This window comes from Gorilla gorilla, chromosome 13, assembly GCF_029281585.2.
Source record: "Gorilla gorilla gorilla isolate KB3781 chromosome 13, NHGRI_mGorGor1-v2.1_pri, whole genome shotgun sequence".
NCBI lineage: Eukaryota > Metazoa > Chordata > Mammalia > Primates > Hominidae > Gorilla > Gorilla gorilla.
The window spans coordinates 110,082,450-110,094,872 of NC_073237.2; positions in this window are offsets into that span (position 1 = coordinate 110,082,450).

Sequence of the window (12,423 nt, forward strand, 5' to 3'; positions counted from 1 at the left end):
GGCAGTGGGCGAGCGAGCATTATTGTCTGAGCTCTGCCTCCTGTCAGATCAGCAGTGTTATTAGCTTCTCACAGGAGCTTGGACCCTATTGTGAACTGTGTGTGCGAGGGAGCTAGGTTGTAGACTCCTTATGAGAATCTAATGCCTGATGATCTGAGGTGGAACAATTTCATCCCCAAATCATCTCCCCAACCCCCTGTCCATGGAAAAATTATCTTCCACAAAACTGGTTCCTGGTCCCAAAAAGGTTGGGGACCGCTGTTTTACACAGTCCATTCACCTGTCCCAAACACTTCCATGACTTTCCATGAGGAAGGAAATGGGAGGGCATTTCAGACAGGAAGACGTACATGGGTAAAGGTATGGATTTCCTCAACGTTTCTTGCCATTTGTCCATCTTTGACGTCACTCTCTCCCTTGTTGGAGTGGTTAAGGCAGGATAAAGTCCAAATTCTGTCACTTCCATAAAACACCCTGTCTGGTCTGGACCCTGCCAGTCTCTTTCACCACTCTCCTTCCGCCCTAGACTTGGCCCCAGACATACCCAGCTGCTTGCAGATCTGTGAATTCATCCAGCTTCTATACCTGTATCTATGCTGTGCTGTATACCTGGAGATACATCCCTGCCCTTCCCTCTTCCAGGAAGCCTTCACTCCTATAACAGTGATAAGCAGCTAGTATTGGCTAGGATAATTCTGGCAGCATATGACAGAGACCAAATAACAGTAGTTCACATAAAATACTAGTTAATTTGTTTCTCACCTAGTTATTAGGAAGGCTCTGCCTTACAAAGCTGCCTATAATGCAGATTCCTTCTGTGTTGGTCTGGGATGTATTCTTTATCCGCATGATCCAAGGTGGCTTTCATTTTTCACTGTTATGAGGAAAGGCTTCTGGGAGAAAGGGCAGAAATGAGTCCTCCAACATGGAAAGGACATGCAAGCAGGGAGGGCACGTGTCCTCTCTTTCAAAGGCATGGCCTGGAAGTTATACACATCACTGGCACGCACTCCCCATTAGCCAGAACTGACTCACATGGGCACAAAACCCAGCTGCGAGGAAGGTGGGGGAGTATAGCTTTTATTCTGGGAAGCCTCTGTTATTATGAGAGAAAAGGGGAAGGCTGACATTGGAGAATGGCTGTATGTGGATGAGAGCTGTGAGAACAGAAGGACCACCCAGAAGGAATGAAGATGAAGACTTAACCACTCCAACAAGGGAGAGGGTGATGTCACCCTTCCTTCTTAAGGAAGACTTAACCACCCCAATAAGGGAGAGGGTGACATCAAAGATGGACAAATGGCAAGAAATGTTGAGGAAATCCATACCTTTACACATGTACATCTTCCTGTCTGAAATGCGCTCCCATTTCCTTCCTCATTTCTCCAGGCCCAATTTATGCTTGATTTCCTCATGGAGGCCTCTACTGACAACTTCAGTCTTTCCCGGGCCTAGATAAAAAGTCTCTGTCTGGGTTACTAACTGGGCCAACATGATTATAATCATCTTTTATTGATGCCTCTTATGAAACAGGTAATTTATATACATATACATATCTCATTTTCTTCTCACCATGCCTTTATGAGACTTTTATTATTTTTTTTTTATTTTTTATTTTTTATTTTTTAAAGAGACAGGGTTTCACTCTGTCACCCAGGCTGGTCTCCACCTCCCGGCCTCAAGCGCGATTCTTACCTGAGCTCTGACATTACAGGTGTGAGTCACTGCACCTGGCCCCTTGTTAGACTTTAAGAGGCTCAGTGAAAAATCACTTCTCTCTCCCCTCTGAAATGAGGATCAACTGGGAAATAAAATCCAGGAGACTGGTGAATGGACATCAATGTTAGCTTTTTATTGATAAACTGATTGGAGAGCATGACTTCCTATTTGTGGTCAAAGGGCTGGCTCATAACCCTCTTTGCACCCATACAGGGTCCCATACATGGTCCCCCATAGAGAACTTGGAAAGGCCTGCTGGGGGAAGTTTGGGCTTCAGAGTCACTCATCTACTGAGGATTCCTGCCTAGCCCTGGTATGGAGAAAAGGGATGAAAAGAGGAAATATCCCTAGTCTTACAGTCTTTTAATAACTTAGCTCTACCCACCAAGAACTGTGGTCCCAAGGCTGTGGCCCCACATCAGGTAACTCATTCACTTCCCCTCTGAGGGGTAGAGGGGAAGGGGTGGGGCAAAAGGCCAGGAGTGTTACTCTTTTTGCGTTCTGTCCCTGTGGAAACGGGAGGCAAGAGGAACGAAATTTCTGCCATAACAATCCCTAATGAGAGGAATTGCTTTGCCCATGTTATAGGCAAGGAAATCAGCACTGCGAGAAGAGCTGTGACTTGCTAGGGTCACTGAGATGTCATCCAGGTATTAGATGGCAGAGAATTTTGGAACCAAATCTATCTAGCCTTGGCCATTAGTCACTAGCTGTAGTAGCTTATAAGCTCTTTGAAGGAAGCATTACAATCAAACATCTCTACTTTCCCAGCAGCAGCTAGCAAAATGTCTGTTCATTAAAAGACTCACAGCAGAGTCTGGTATAAAGGGCCCGGGTTCTGGTCCACATATGTTGCCTCTTTGTCCTTGTCTCATGTTCAGTCAATCTCTTTACCAGGACGTTTCACGTCAGAGCAGGAACCAGTGATGCTACCTGGGGACCTTGTCAACCCTGCTGCCTCTGAACAGTCCCTTGCTGGGTTTATAGTTTGAGGCACTTTGTTGCATTTTTTTGAAATCCACTTTCTCCGTTGAGCCTCCTACTACTCCTGAGGAGGGAAGAAAAGGGTGGTGAAGAGATTAAGGGCAATGTAGGATTAAGGACCATGGGTGGTCCAGGCTGGTAGTTTAGTTCGTAACCCTTCAAATAAATATCCTTAAATATTTGCCCAAGATGTATTTCTTTCTTTTTTAAATTTTATTGTATTTTTTTTTTTTGGGGGGGGATGGAGTCTCGCTCTGTCACCAGGCTGGAGTGCCGTGGCCCAATCTCGGCTCACCACAACCTCCACCTCCTGGGTTCAAGCAATTCTCCTGCCTCAGCCTCCCGAGTAGCCGGGACTACAGGTGCCCGCCACCATGCCCAGCTAATCTTTGTATTTTTAGTAGATACAGAGTTTCACCATGTTGGCCAGGATAGCCTCGATCTCTTGAGCTTGTGATCCACCCGCCTTGGCCTCCCAAAGTGCTGGGATCACAGGCGTGAGCCACCATGCCAACATGTATTTCAAGAGGATAGAGAGAGACTGGCTGTTAATAGAAATTGCACAGAAAAAGGGATTCTCTTACTAATGAATCTTGGGCAGAAGTGGTGGTGTTTACATCAAGAAAAAGGCCTGCCCAGCATTTCCCACTTTTCTGTGGTCTTTATACTCTATATAGTTTTCTTTTGCAACTTGCTAAACTGTACAGCTTTTTGGCAGGTATATTAAATGATTTTATATTTAGATAATGAAAGAAGTCACTTGTTCCCAGTAAACAGCCCCACTCCATGGAACACATCTTTACAGAACTTCTGGTGCCTCCTGAAGAACAGAGGGCTGTGCTTGGGAGAAACGCTGTATTTTTATCTTCCACTGGAGGGCGCTGTCTACTTTGGTGGAAGTGGAACCATCGATTCCACCAATTTATTCTAGCAGTGTTTCAGCTCCCCTGGTGAATTTGTGCCTTGGGCAGTTGTCCAGCAGTCTACTCCTTAATGTGGCTTTTTCCAAGGTCCCACAGGGCAGTAGTGTCAGGGCTCGGATGAGACCCCAATCAGTGTCATTTCTACTGAGCTGGGCCACTGAACTCTAAGAGTTCTTGTCTTTGAAAAGAAGGCTTTTCAGAGCATACCGCAGCCTCATCCCATATGTGTGTATCTGTTACCCATTCTTATACAGTCTGTGACTCAATTTCCATGACTTTGCATCCTTTGCCTTTGCAAAAATATAAACTGGGCATCTTTCTTTTCTCTTTGTTTCTCTCTCTCTCTCTTTCTCTTTCTTTCTCTCTCTCTTTCTCTCTCTCTCTCTCTCTTTCCTTCTCTCTCCTTCTCTTTTTTCTCTTTCTCTCCTTCTCTCTTTCTTCCTTTCTTCCTTTCCTTCTTTCTTTCCTTCTTTCCTTCCTTCCTTCCTTCCCTTCCTTCCTCCCTCCCTCCCTTCTTCCCTCCTTTCTTTCTTTCTTTTTCTTTCTTTCTTTCTTTGTCTCACTCTGTCACCCAGGCTGCAGTGCAGTGGCGCGATCTCCACTCACTGCAACCTCCGTCTCCTGGGTTCAACCGATTGTCCTTCCTCATCCTCCTGAGTAGCTGGGATTACAGGCATGAGCCAAGGTGCCCGGCCTCGGCATCTTTCAAATAGGATCTGCTTCCTAGGTCATGACTCTGCCTCTGGATCCACTGCCGCACAGTCTCCCAAGTTGTCAGCACATGGCTTTAAAGTAGGGCTTCTCCAACTTTAACGTGCAAAGGAAATGTCTGGTATCCAGTGAAATGCAGATTCTGATTCAATAGGCCTTGGCAGTGGGGCCTGAGATTCTGCATTTCTAACAGGCCCTGGGTGGTGTCACTACCGGTTAATGTACCGCTTTTCAAATGTCAAGACTTTATCTATATATCCCATCCTGGCATTGTTGTCCCACTCATTTTTGCCTATAGGAGGCCCCCCCCGCCCCTATAAACTCAAGGATGGAGGCTGGTCAATATCTATTTGGAGCTTCCCCTCTTACTTCGTTCTCATCAATTGCTCCTGCAGGGCCCCTCTCCCTAGCTTTACTCCATCTCATCTATTCCTCTTTCCCTAGTTGAGCAAGCATGAAGCATTGTGTTGGTGCTTGTGTCTGCCACATCTGTCCCCTGAGTGGTCTTTCACTATCATGCAGAGTAACTTCTTTTCATTTTCTCTGATCTTGCCTTTTCATTGAGAGCCTGAATCAGGACACAACAAATGATAGCATAATGGCAATGACAGATGTCACCTGTGCATAAAGAGCTTTTATACCCACAAGGCAGTACTGGTCGAGACTACGGGCTAGGGCTCCACAGTCTGCCTGCCTGTGTTCAAATGCTATCGCTGCTGCTTCCCAGCTGGGTGGCCTAGGCTTAGTTACTTAACCTCTCTGTGTCTTAGTTTCCTAATTTTCAAAATGTGGCGATGCTGCTTTATGAGCTCCTTGTAAAGATTAAATAAGATAATGTGTGTGAAGCATCTAGAATAGGTCTGACACACAGTAGGCACTCAATTATGATCAGGAATGTTATGATTCCTTTATCCTGTGAGAAAGGTGAATTATTACTTCCATTTTAAAGACGAGGAACTTGAGGCCCAATGAGGAGAAATGACTTGGACTCAAGAGCCCACAATAAGAACAGCAGCACAGCAGGGACCAACCCTGACTCCAACCCAGTGCTCACTGTACCCACTCCCAACACTGACTCCAATCCCAGTGTTCACTGTACCCTCCGACCAACCCTGACTCCAATCCCAGTGCTCACTGTACCCTCTCCACCAACCCTGACTCCAATCCCAGTGCTCACTGCACCCTCTCCCAACCCTGACTCCAATCCCAGTGCTCACTACACCCTCTCCCAACCCTGACTCCAATCCCAGTGCTCACTGCACCCCCTCCCAACCCTGACTCCAATCCCAGTGCTCACTGCACCCCCTCCCAACCCTGACTCCAATCCCAGTGCTCTCTGCACCCTCTCCCAACCCTGACTCCAATCCCAGTGCTCACTGCATCCTCTCTGAACCCTGACTCCAATCCCAGTGCTCACTGCACCCTCTCCACCAACCCTGACTCCAATTCCAGTGCTCACTGCACCCTCTCCCAACCCTGACTCCAATCCCAGTGCTCTCTGCACCCTCTCCCAACCCTGACTCCAATCCCAGTGCTCACTGCACCCTCTCTGAACCCTGACTCCAATCCCAGTGCTCACTGCACCCGCTCCACCAACACTGACTCCAATCCCAGTGCTCACTGCATCCTCTCCCAACCCTGACTCCAATCCCAGTGCTCACTGCACCCTCTCCCAACCCTGACTCCAATCCCAGTGCTCACTGCACCCTCTCCCAACCCTGACTCCAATCCCAGTGCTCACTGCATCCTCTCCCAACCCTGACTCCAATCCCAGTGCTCACTGCACCCTCTCCCAACCGTGACTCCAATCCCAGTGCTCACTGCACCCTCTCCCAACCCTGACTCCAATCCCAGTGCTCACTGCACCCTCTCCCAACCCTGACTCCAATCCCAGTGCTCACTGCACCCTCTCTATGCTTCCAAACACGGAGTTTCATTACCATCAACTCACAACCCTGAGTGTGACTGTTTTCCAGGCATCCTGCTGATCTTTTGTTTTCTCTTTCCTTCTAATGGAGCATTTCCAGCTGGGGTGATTCATGGATCTGGGACCGCATGGCTCCCATTAACTTCGAGGAAAGTCATAAGGCAAAACCCACATCAATCAAGTCTCCAAATTACTCATCCATCTTTTCAGGTGACACATGGATTAAGATGAACGTGGAGTGAAGTGGGTATCATAGAATAACTATTTAGATTTATGAAAATCGTGTCAGAGCTTACACCAAGTCCCCAAATGGAAGCTTGCTCTGTTTTCACGGCATGGTTAAACTTCAGGGATAAGAGACAGAATGTCATAATAGAAAGGCCTTGAAGCTTGAAGTCTGAAGGGCTGGGACTCCCAGCTTCACTATTTGCTAGACTTTTGATCACCAGCAAGCCCTTTAACCCCTAAGAATCCATTTTCTCGTTTTATTGTTCATCCTTCAAACAGACCAAAGAGTGAGTTATTATCCCCACTTCACAGATGTGGAAACTGAGGCACAGAGAGGGTAAGTGACTGGCTCAAGGTGACAAGACCACCAAGGAATGAAGCAGGGCTTGACACCCCTATATCTGAGTCCAGAAACCTGTATCCTTGTACCACTCTATCTCATAAATGAGATGGTGAGTCTAAAAGCACCAGATACTGGATAGGAGCTTAATATACCTTTATTGCATCTGAATCTTGAGGATGAAGCCCATATCTTATCAATCCTTATTATTATTATTATTTTTGAGACAGAGTCTCACAGTGTCGCCCGGGCTGGAGTACAGTGGTGTGATTTTGGCTCATTGCAACCTCCGCCTCCCGGGTTCACGAGATTCTCCTGCCTCAGCCTCCCAAGTAGCTGGGATTACAGGCGCACAGTAGGTTCTCAATTAATAGGAGTTGAGCTGTATTATTCCCCCATGGAAATGGTTCTGTTTTTATTTAATGATTTGCTTAGATGCATTTTAATATGCAGACCACAATGCTTCTTGTACAATATCTTCTGGACTGTGAGGCGCGGGCATTCATTATTTTATGAGACGCATATGTCATGCATAGCACGAGCCCTTTTCTTAAACCAACACAACATGCAAATAGAAATTTCATGTAAAATCACATTCAGACAGTCTCAAAGTAGAAACAGATGTCTGAAAAATATGAACGCCAGGCTTATTAAATATTTTATCATCAAATATTTCATACATTTCAAAAATGTCATCTGTGAAAACACAGAAATACCGCCTCAGGAGAACCAAAATATTTAATCACTTTCAAGAAATTCTTAAAAAGAAGTCTTCACCTCAGAACTATTCCAGGCAGAGAACAAATTTCCAGGTGCTGCAAGCTATATTTATTATATTTTCATCAAAATCAGTAACCTAGTTGAAGGAGATACAGTAATCAGTAAGGTCATTATTAGGTAAGATAATGACTTCTGAATGAATTCTCTCATTAATCTCATTACAAAATGGTAATGGTACCTGACTAATCATGCCGGAGGGGAGAGCTGTGTTGAATCAGAGCAAAATTAAGGCTGTAATCCCAGAGCTGCCCCCACCGTTTCTTCATGAAAGCCTCACTTGGGGTTTGGGGATGGGCTGGAAGCCTCTGACAGGGCAGCCTGTTGATCTGAAGGTTGGGGCACCCCATATGGCCAGGGGGAGAGTGAGACGGCTGAGTAGCAGTCAGGAAAACCAGCCTCTTCCTGCTTCTGTTGCTAACTTCCTGGGTTCCTTCGGAGAGGTCATGCCTTCCTCTGGGTTCAGTTTCTGGGTTTTCTGAGTTTTGTTCCCTGCTTCCACGCTTGCCCCTTTTATAGAGTCCATTCTCTACCCAGGAGTCAGCATGGCCCTGAAACTCATAAGCGTGGTCATGTCATTCCCAACAACGTTGTGCGTTTCACCCAGAGAAGGGGCCGTATTCCTACATGGACCACACCCCCTGTGTCACCTGCCTCCATTGCCTCTCTGACCTTATCTTCTACCATCTTTCCTGTCACTTGCTTCCCTTCAGCAACACTGACCTCCTTGCTGTTCCTGGGACACTGCAGGCATGTGCTTACTGTTCCCTCTGCCTGGATTGTCCCCACCCACATCCCATGTGTCCACATGACTCACCTCCTCCCCTCTTTCAAGTCTTTGCTCAAAGGTCACCTTCAGCAATGCCTACCCTGACCACCATATCGAACCCTGCAAACTCTGCATCAGCACCCCAATCTATGTTTTCTTTCCCTATGTCCTCACTGCCTTCTGACACACTATTGTTTCTTGTCTGTGTCTCTCACCTCCACCCCTCCCACCCCTGTTGGAATGTACGTCTGAGAGCTGGGATCCTGGTAGACTCATTGACATGCCCGGCACATAGCCGATATGCAATAACTCTGATAAATGTGGAATTTATCACATGCTTGTAGATTCCCGATGTTGCTGGACACTAAGGGAGGAACCCCAGTGTGTGAGACCGATGACCAGGGACGACTAAGTGTACATTCACTGCAGCGAGGTCCTCTGTTGGTGGGGCTGGCTTTGCTTTTTCATCCTGTTAGAAATTGGAGCCTCATCAACTTCCTTTATTCCGATGAGAGCTAGCCTGAGTACACACATGCTTGGTGGCAGTGTCTGGAGTCAGAGAAATCTCAACAGCCAGGAGAGCTGGGCCAAATGGAGTGAGATGGAATTGACAGAGGTGAAAAGGAAGCCTTGTTCCGGGCTCCAACCCCAGTGTGCAGGTGCAGGGTGTGGGTGATGGGGTTCTACAGGCACACACATGCAAAAACCTCAAGGGTCTCAGCAGATGGGAATTCAGGCTGTTTGAATAGATTCCTCATGACAAAAATAAGACAGGTAGCAATCTCATACTAACCCTCACTGGTCCAACCACCTAGAATCAAGTCAGTTCTGCAGTTTACATTGGTGCCAAAGATAAAATGGAACATGGCGTGGTGGGGAGGTAGTTTTCATTAAATGCTCGATGAGTTAAGCTCTGAATTAACACACGAATATATTTGTTTCTGTGTGCCCCATTTTATGGGGATGCAATAATAAATTGTCCAGAGCTAACAGGGGGCCTGAAAACCATACCACCGAAGGGACAATGAAAAAAACAAAGGGAAGTTTAACCTGAATAACAGAAGGCAGGGTGAAAATAGTCCCCGTCTTTAGTAACTGCAGGACCAGCACGTGAAAGCCGGATTACTTTAATATGGCTTTAGAACAGGGATTGCTGGTAACCAATCCAAGTGCCACCACGTGCTACTTCCAAGCCAGTGGCAAACATCATTAATCAATCATAAATACTTTCCCATAAAGCCAGACCAAGTCTCAGAACCCTTCTCAACACAGTGTCCCAAACTCCCTCACCCAAATTGAATGAACACACAAGGTAAAATAAAATTGTGATACTTTGCCTAGAACAATGATTGAGAGCTCATTAACATTAAGAAAAACACATTTTGCTAGATGCCAAGATGGAGTATCCTGGGATGGGATGGGGGGGCAGTGTGTTTCTAGAACATTATTGTTTAAGAAGAGGTTGTTTCTCTCCCTTCCTTCCCATGATGGTGTCCAGTGACAAGGTTAGCATCTGAGCTCTCATTGGTACATGGGATGCATTTCCAGTGTTGAGAGCTCAGACCTGTAGTTATATCTAACAAAGCGCCTTAACAGCTAAGGATAGTGATTAGTGCTCAAAAACAGCAGGCACAAGGCCCTTCAATGCAGTGAACGGTGCCCTGGAAATGCTTCCTGATTGCTCCCAGGAAGTTCTGCCATTTTCCCCTGCTAACCAGGTCCCAATGTCAACAGCTCTTGCCAGTACTACATTCCTTGGATTTTGGCTCATATACTACTTAATGTCCAGGTTCAGCGGTTCATCTTGTAGCACCCCTGCCCCAATGTCCAGGTTCAGTGGTTCATCTTGTAGCACCCCTGCCCCAGGGCCCTTTTGCCAGTGACTATGGGTGTCTGTGGTGAGCCTACACCCTGGCAACTTCAGTCGTGTTTCCTGCTAGGGCATATGGGAACTTCCAGCTCCTCTATGTGACAGAGAGAAAGGAACTGGGCGCTCTCTCAGCCTAATTATACCACACCTGAATTCCTTTCAGCTGCCCATGTTGGTGTAGGAGTGCTCTTAAAGGTTCTGCCTCCCAGAGTAATGAAAGATACAATGGAGCATAAGTGTATTCTCCCTTCAACTTTCCACCTATGATAAACACAAGACCTTTCTGCCACCTATTCCTTCCCTGCCCCATCCTGGGATTTCCACTGTAAAAGAGAGCCAGGACACTTGAGTCTCTTCTTGGCATATTTCCTCCTCTCTCCTCGTTTTTCCTTTCCTTCCCCTTTCTGTCTGATGGGAAATTACCCTATCAATCATCTTCTCTATAATGTGACTTTATGGAAAAATTGCACAATCCGAGATCATCAGGCTCTGTTCTTGATGGTAAAGAAGCATTTAGAATTTAAAGAACTTTAATCTTTCTCAACAAAGCCTATCTTTTAAGCTATTGCCTCAAAACTCTAGTCTGATTTAAAGTAGAACAATGACTTTTTTGGCCTAAACGCTAGGTGGTACACACACCTGTTTCTGAAGAAATAAAGATCATTGAGTGAACAGAAAGCCACAGGACATATGACTCATGTGGAAGGAAAAACTTGATTTCCTATCTTAAAAAGTTGTTTTCTATGGAATAACCAAAGTGTATAAGAATATTTGTGTTTGGGGGTGTTCACTATAGCATTATTTGTCGTTAAAATAAAATTGGAAGCAACCTGAATGTCCACGAAAAGGGGATCAGTTAAGTTGGGGTTTTTAATGTTATAGGATATTGTTCATTCACATGGGTAAAATTTTGTATTATTAGATGAAGAAAGCACATTATAAAATAGCATATTCAATATGACTTTGTAAAAAAGTATATAACTGTCTATCTCCGGATGATAAAATGAGTGATTTTTAAAATGTTCTTCTTTGAGCTTTTTTATATTTTTGAAATTACTATTGAACATCTGTTAGTTTTGTGGTCAGAAACGAATGACAAATGCTCTGTTTATTTTATGGAGAAGAAAATACAGATGATCTCTTGATGGGGATGAGAGGGCACAGAGGATGCTGTGACCATTCTAGTCTCTCTAAGTCAAGAGACTCTAGTTCTGTGATGCCCCCAACTTTGGCCTCTGGCTGTGTGGTATGATGACAGAGTGGAAAGGTCCACTCCAGGTTTGGTGGTTCCCAAGCCCTTGGACAATAACCAGTGCTCCAACAAGTACAGAAAGTGCCTGCTCCCAACGAAGCCTTCCCACCATAGCAATACTCCAATTGATTACAGAACTATGGTGCCAAGAGAGCTTTCTGCCTGTGCTCAAGCCTTGAGCACGCTGGAGCTTCAATCTTTTATGAAACAGCTTTTCGTTTCTTCTTTCTTTACTAAGGGCTTTTACAAGCCACTGAGTGGTTCTTTGTGCATCAATTTTTAATCTTGTTAAGGTTTCTTTTTCCACTTGACCAATCCTCAGTTTATAAATAACACATCAAAAATTTGCTCCAATTCTTTCTGTAGGCTTTGTTTGCGTTTGTTTAAAAATGGTCTCCTATTGAGAAGGAAGAAAGTGGTGAACACATCACTGTCTGCCTGTGTCCTCCCCCATGTACAGACTTTCCATGGCTCCCTATGCCAGTCAGAGCCAGCCCAGACTTCTCCACGTAGCACTCAAGGCCTGCCATGACCTGGCCCAACCACCTTTTCTAGCTCAGTTCCTCTCATCTTTCTCCCAACACACCCCAGAAGCCAGGAACAACTGCTGTTCCAGGCCGTGTTCCACCTTACAGTCTTCCTCCCTGTGCTCACCCCATGTCCTCTATTGGGAGTGCCTGAAAAGACTTGGAGTGATTTTGATTTAACATGTTTCTGTATGGTTCTCTGTGAGTTATGTTTCAGTTTCTGACATGCTAGATTTGCCTAGTTCCCTTGTAGATATGGCTATAGTTTAATAGAGTCTGGACTTGAAGATCAGACAGATCTGTGTTTGAATTACACTCTGTGGCATTGGTCAAGAATTGATAGCTTCATTCATCTATTCATAAAATGGAGAGAGTAATGCCCACCCAACAGATCAG